This window comes from Triticum dicoccoides, chromosome 2A, assembly GCF_002162155.2.
Source record: "Triticum dicoccoides isolate Atlit2015 ecotype Zavitan chromosome 2A, WEW_v2.0, whole genome shotgun sequence".
Classification (NCBI taxonomy): domain Eukaryota; kingdom Viridiplantae; phylum Streptophyta; class Magnoliopsida; order Poales; family Poaceae; genus Triticum; species Triticum dicoccoides.
Window position 1 is genome coordinate 425,930,842 of NC_041382.1, and position 7,714 is coordinate 425,938,555.

A 7,714-nucleotide genomic window follows, 5' to 3' on the forward strand; every position below is an offset into this window, starting at 1 on the left:
TGTCAAGCATGCTTCGTTTGGTTAACTGTCTGATTTTCTAGTATATTATATATTGTGCAATGTGCTGCTCAGTTAATGATTGGTTCATTTGCTGTGGTGGCTAGTTAACTGTTTGGTTCAATTCTGTGATGTGATGTTCAATTGTTGTGGGTGCATTTTTGTATTGTCTTCCATGTCAGAAAATAAATCAAATTTGGTTGTACTAAATACATGAGAAATAAGTACAATTGCTATATTTCCAAGTTGTTAAGCATGCTTGGTGTGGTTAACTGTCTGATCTTCTAGTATGTTATATATTGTGCAATGGGGTGCTCAGTTAATGTTTGATTCATTTGTTGTGGTGTTTAGTGAACTTTTTGGTCCAATTCTGCAATGCGATGTTCAATTGTTGTGGGTGCATTTTTTTACTGTCTTCCACATGAGAAATAAATCGAATTTGATGTAATAAATAAATGAGAAACAAATATAATTGCTATAGTTCCAAGTTGTTAAGCATGCTTTGTTTGGTTAAATGGTTGATCTTCTTATTATGAGTATGTTATATTGTGCAATGTGGTGCTCAGTTAATGTTTGGTTCATTTGTTGTGGTGTTTAGTTAACTGCTTGGTTCAATTCTACAATGCAATGTTCAATTGGTGTGGGTAAAATTTTGTATTGTTATGCATGTGTGAAATAAATTGGATTTGGTTGTACTAAATACATGAGAAACATATACAATTGCTATATTTCCTAGTTCTTAATCATGCTTGGTTTGGATAAATGGTTTCCCATGTGGCTCAAATTAATCTATTGAATCTGCAATGTCTTTATTTCTCATCAACATATTTTACTAATAGTATGCCAACCCTCACTTAACCTGGTCAATAACTCACTAGTACAGCGAGGTGCTATACAGATGATTTTTAACCCCTTTCTGCGATGGAATTTGGAACCGTCACCTAGTGAGTGACTGCGATAGGGGGTCCTTCCCACATCCCAGAAACCGTAGGGGATATGCCCTCCTGGCACACATGCTTGGCAAAATGAGGTCATGTGCGATCGGTGAGCGATCAAATACGATTATACGTATAGTAGTGCTAAAAATACAATTATACATGTGAAATCATTTCCGGTCGTAAGTACATCCCACACAGTCAGTCCCCGCTAAACTTTCCATTCATATATACATCCCCCACAGTCGCTCCAAGGAAAACATTTCCGTTCGTAGGTATGTGACACACAATTTTCCCCGTTAAATCGTTTGTGATAGCATTGCCATTGCACATGATATTAACAATTTTATCATTTGCGATATTGAATGCATCAGACGCGGTGCATAGCAGAAACTGTGTGGCAAAGGATGTCCATCACACATAGTTTTTATGTGGTAAACGTTTGTGCAAGGTGGCCTAAAGCAAACAGTTTTCAAGAGAATGTCGTGTGTGATTGTTCACTGATACAACATGGTTTATTCCTCCAAACTGTGTGTGTTGCCAGAGGTCATCGCCCATGGTGTTTTCTCAATAACCGTTTGCAATAGAAAAACCCAATTAGCAGGCTAATTGCCCTATTATTAATAATCCATTTATTAATATAATTGACATTTCATATTAAGCACACAATATATTTTATTTCCATATTAAGGAAGCAGGATTTTATAATTGAAATACATCAGAGTACAACATCATATAGCTTCAGCACTCAGCTACCCCATTACACAACTGCACTAGCACCAAATTTCACATGCAACATCTAGAACCTTTCGAAATTAGCACCATAGAAGGTACATAGACAGATGAATCTCATCTGGAAAACTGCTGAAGCGGAAGGCGAATATTGAGCCTTCATTGATGTTGAAGGTCTTTGCAACTTTAGGCCAGTGCCTATGGATGATTGACTGTCCATCCTTCGTCCTCTTCAGGAACACTTCAACATTGAACTGTGGGTGTTGTATGAATACCTTCCTTGCCTCCTGACCATACAGGTGGTTTGAGAGGTAATCATCAGTGAGCTGCTTTGGAAAGGCCTGAAAACAAGGATGTGCATAAGTATCTTCTCTATATTGGAAATGGGGCAAAGAATAAAAAAAGGCAAGGTATAATAGTTAGTACCATCCTGTAGTGAATCGATGTCTTCTTCATTGTGCATACAAAGTTCTTGTTGTTTTTTGTCACTAATTTCTTTATCCTAACAATCTTTCTGAGTGTCTTGACTTGACAGATATTCATGGACAACTCATTTCCCCATATGCAAAAAGGGTCGAACAGTGGGTCAAAACCTCTGACAGCAGGACCTACATGTGCAATCAAATTGTTAAAAACCTAAATATTAGAATGGTTCCTGTAATTGCACAATAATGTGCTATTAGACAAAGGACCATGAATATGCAAACCTCGATTGTAAACCTCAGTGCTTCCCATTGTTTCCCTGCAACACATATAAGGTAGTTAGTGATCGGATTAAGTGAGGGTTCGCATGCTATTAGTAAAATATGTTGATAAAAAATAAGCACATCGCAGATTCATCAGATTAATTCAAGCCACATGGAAAACCCATTTATCTAAACCAAGCATGATTAAGAACTAGGAAATATAGCAATTTTATATGTTTCTCATGTATTAAGTGCAACCAAATTAGATTTATTCCTCACATGCACAACAATACAAAATTCTACCCACGACAATTGGACATCGCATTGCAGAATTCAACCAAGCAGTTAACTAAACACCACAACAAATGAACAAAACATTAACTGAGCACCACATTGCACAATATAACGTACTCCTAATAGAAGATCAGACAGTTAACCAAACCAATCATGCTTAACAGCTTGGAAATATAGGAATTGTATTTGTTCTCATGTATTTAGTACAGCCAAATTCGATTTATTTCTCACATGGTATACAATAACAGAATGCACCCACAACAATTGAACATCGCATTGCAGAATTTAACCAAATAGTTAACTAAACACCACAACAAATGAACCAAACATTAACTAAGCACCACATTGCACAATGCATAACATACTAGAACATCAGACAGTTAACCAAACGAAGCATGCTTGACAACATGGAAATATAACAATTGTATTTTTTTCTCATGTATTTTGTAAAGATAAATTCGATTTTTTCTCACATGGAAGACAATACAAAATTGCATCCTGGAGAATTGAGCATAACATTTGCATAATTGAACCAAACAGCTAACTGAACACGGCAACTAATTAACCAAACAGTTAATAAGTGAGCACCACATTGCACGACATGTAGAACATATACACTAGAGCAACAGATTGCATGGTAAAAGTAGATAGCACAATTCACTAGAATTTTTTAGGGAAAGGCAGTAGCTAGCAAACTGAAATGGGTCCTTATAGTGAGCTAATAAGACAAGCTACCCCTCATCGTCGGAGATATCGATGATGATTGGCTCCTTGGACAAGGAAGAGGGTGAGGCCTCCGCATCATGGGTGCCCTCGTCCTAGTGGTGAGTTGACCGATCCGCTCAGGGCACCAACCTGCTGGCTCTCAACTTGAGGTAAGCACGTGCACGCTAAGAAAACACCTCGTAGTCTTCGTCGAAGGCATCGAGGGTGGCCACGAGAAAATGCCATGAACTGACATTTAAAGCAGCCAACCGTGTCTCGGCGTCGGCGCCCGAGGCGTCGATGGTAGCCTGGATGGAGAGGTGCTACCCCAAGATCTGGGGGTCGGCGCGAATGGCATCCATCGTGACCTCATCTGCGCGTGCGGCCGCAATTCGCTTCTCTGTTGTCTACTTGATTTTTTGTCTTGATTTGAATTACATAATGGGGTCACAGCTGCAAAGTATAGTGTTTGAATTCCTAGAACTTGTATCTGCAATGAACATGCAACTATAGGTGTGTCATCAATTGTTTTTGAATTATTCAGGGTTCGTTTGGACATTTTTATACATTAACTTGGTTTTCTAGGCATTTCAGGTGCACAACTCAAAATTAAACCACATGCTCCGGTGCACCAAGATGGGTTGTAAAATGATATATGTGTCCATGGGTTGATGCGTAAGTCCCATGCAAGAAATGAGGATGAATTTCAAACACCACGGCACCATAGCTCTCCGGCAAATGTTAAGGTGATTGCTTTTGTAATACTAGTAAATCAAAACTTGTCTGGAATTCATGAACCTTGGCATGCTATCATGGAATGGCATCAACATGTTGGGGTAAAAAATATTGTCCCATTTGGGGTAGGTTATGGTATAAGCTTCTCACAAATCAGAGCTTCTCACAAGAAGCCTCATGGTTCCAGTAGGGAAACGTGTCACCTTTGTGGACGAAACAATATTCATTGCCTCTTCTTGCTTTCAAAACATATCTAGTGGCAACGTAGAACAACAGGAGTGTTGTGTCATTTTTTGGATTTTTCATGGTTTGCTTCAACATTTTTATACATTAACTGAGTTGTCTATGTGTTTATGTGCATAATTCAAATTTGAAGTGTATGCACATGCTCCAGTGCATATAAACGGGTTGAAAAATCGAATGTGTGACCTTGGTTGTAACCTTAGGTCCCATGCAAGAAATGGGAATGAATGTCAAACACCTTTGCCACCATCGCTCGCCCGCTAACATTGAGATACATGGTTTTAAAATTCTACTAAGTCGAAAACTCGTCTGCAATTCATGAAACTTGATGTTCTATCATGGAACGGCATCAACATGCAGTGGTAAAAATATTGTCCCATTTGGGGTAGGTTGGGGTATAAGCTTCTCGCAACAAGCCTCATGGTTACGGTAGGGAACATTTCACCTTTCTGGATGAAATGATATTCGTTGCCTCTTCTTGATTTCAATTTTTTCTCTAGTGTCAACATAGAACAACAGGAGTGTTTTGTAAAATTTTGAATTTTTCGTGGTTCGTTTGGACATTTTTATACATTAATTGAGTTTTCAATGCATTTATGTGCATAATTCAAATGGGAATGAATGTCAAACACCCCGCCACCGTCACTCGGCTGCAAACATTGAGATACATGGTTTTTAAATTCTAGTAAATGCAAAACTCATCTGAAATTCATGAAACTTGGCATGCTATCATGGAGTGGCATCAACATGCAGTGGTAAATTTTTTGTCCCATTTGGGGCAGGTTTGAGCATAAGCTTCTCACAAACTAGAGCTTCTCACAACAAGCCTGATGGTTTCGGTAGGGAATGTGCCACCTTTGGGGACGAAATGATATCCTTTGCCTCTTATTGTTTTCAAAAAAAATCTAGTGTCAACATAGAACAACATGAGCATTTTCTTAAATTTTGGAATTTTTCGGGGTTCGTTTGGACATTTTTATACATTAACTAGGTCTTCTAGGCACTTTATGTGCATAATTCAAATTTTAACTACATGCACATGCTCCAGTGCATATATATTGGTTGAAAAAACAAATTTGTGTCCTTGGGTGCATGCTTAGGTCCCATGCAAGAAATGAGAATGAATTTCAAACACAAGGGCACTGTTGATTGCCCGCAAAACATTGAGGTACTTTGTTTTTAAATTCTAGTAAATACAAAACTCATCTGAAATTCATGAAACTTGGCATGCTATCATGGAATGGCACCCGACATGTTGAGGTATTTTTTGTGTCCATTTTGAGAGAAGGCGCACTCGAATAACAGCCAACAAAGGCATTTTGAAACAAATAGCCGCCACTGTAACATCTCAAACATTTTGTATAATTTAAATCGTGTGTGTTCTGTTAACCATTCACGTGATGCCATGCCTCACTCTTTTAATGGCTAGGAGGTGTCGTGCATACAGGTGCTTGACTAAATGGGAGGTGTGCGAGTTGTACTCCAATGTGCAAGCTCACCGGGATGCATGCGAGTTGTACGCCACACAGGCTCACTAGGAAGCGAGCCCTTTGACTTCCATGGTCGCCCGCCTTGCTCGCATCCTCTCCATTAATGGCGCCCAAGCAGCAGTTTAATACGGTTTTTAAATATAGTACACTCATCGCAAATGTTTTAGTTAGAACACATGTATGCAAACTGACAGCTTCCCAGGAAGCCTAGCGAAAACATGTCGAGCAGGATTTGTGCAGCTCTTGATCGCAAATGTTTATGATAGAACACCCATATGTAAACCGACAGCTTTCCAATAAGCCAAGGGAAAAACGTGCCGAGCAGGATTTATGCAGCTCTTCATCGCAAATGTTTTAGATAGAACACCATGTATGCAAAGTGAGAGCTATGGTCTTTCACAGTAAGCCAAAGGAAAATTCACAGTGCAGGATTTGTGCATCTCTTCAACGCAAACGGTTCAGATTGAATAAGGTATGCGAAGCGAGACTTCAGCGCTAAGCCAAGAGAAAATCTGGCAAGCAGGATTTGTACCTCCCTTCAACGCAAACGGTTTTTTCGAATGACCCGTGTGCAACCACGTACAGAAAATTTGGTAAGATTTGCATCTATCATATTGGGTATATTGCCATTTGTCAAACTGGAAAGATTGACATTTGTTGATCTAGTAACATTGCCATTTGTCAACCTTGTAACACTGCGATTTTTCACGATATGCAACTAAAAATCACTAGCACTATCTAATTTTTGCAACTAAAATTCAGTAATTAAGCATAGATTTCATTCAAAGATTAAGCAGACGTTCTTTATACAAGTAGTTCAACTCGACAGCTGAACCAACCAAACTTTTCCCAATTGTTGCCAACCATGTACTGAAATAGCTAGTTCAACTATATATACGAGCTAATTTTAAGTACGTTGTATAGTTCCACCACATCTATAGTCAGATGAACTGAACAAAATAGCCCCTAAATACTACTACTACGGAGGGACTTTGTACTACTTCCGGCAACCTCTCCTATGCCGAGCACACTCAGTAAGAGGAAGAGGCGGAGGAGCCTACCGACAAGCTGGACAACTGCAATACAGTGACTACCGCTGCTGCACCTTCAGCAACGCTCACCTCGAACACCCTTTGCCGCTCTAGATGACCCTCTCAAAGCGGCAGGCAATTGTAACAGTGGCAACAGAAAAGTAAAGAAGCAAAGATCAATATGTGAAAAGCTCGTAGGCAATGGATCAATGATGAATAATTATGTCAAATGGCATTCATCATGTAACAGTTATAACATAGGGTGACACAGAACTAGCTCCAATACATCAATATAATGTAGGCATGTATTCCGAGTATAGTCATACGTGCTTATGGAAAAGAACTTGCATGACATCTTTTGTCCTACCCTCCCGTGGCAGCAGGGTCCTATAGGAAACTAAGGGATATTGAGGTCTCCTTTTAATAGAGTACCAGACCAAAGCATAAGCACTGAATACATGAATTCCTCAAACTACGTTAGTCACCGGGAGTGGTCCTGACTATTGTCACTCCGGTGTTGCCGGATCATAACACGTAGTAGGTGACTATAACTTGCAATATCGGATCAAGAACACAAATATATTCATGAAAACATAATAGGTTCAGATCTGAAATCATGGCACTCGGGCCCTAGTGACAAGCATTAGGCATAGCAAAGTCATAGCAACATCAATGTTAGAACATAGTGGATACTAGGGTTCAAACCCTAACAAAACTAACTCGATTACATGGTAAATCTCATCCAACCCATCACGGTCTAGCAAGCCTACGATGGAATTACTCATGAACGGCGACGAGCATCATGAAATTGGTGATGGAGGATGGTTGATCATGACGATGGCGACGGATTCCCCTCTCCGGAGCCC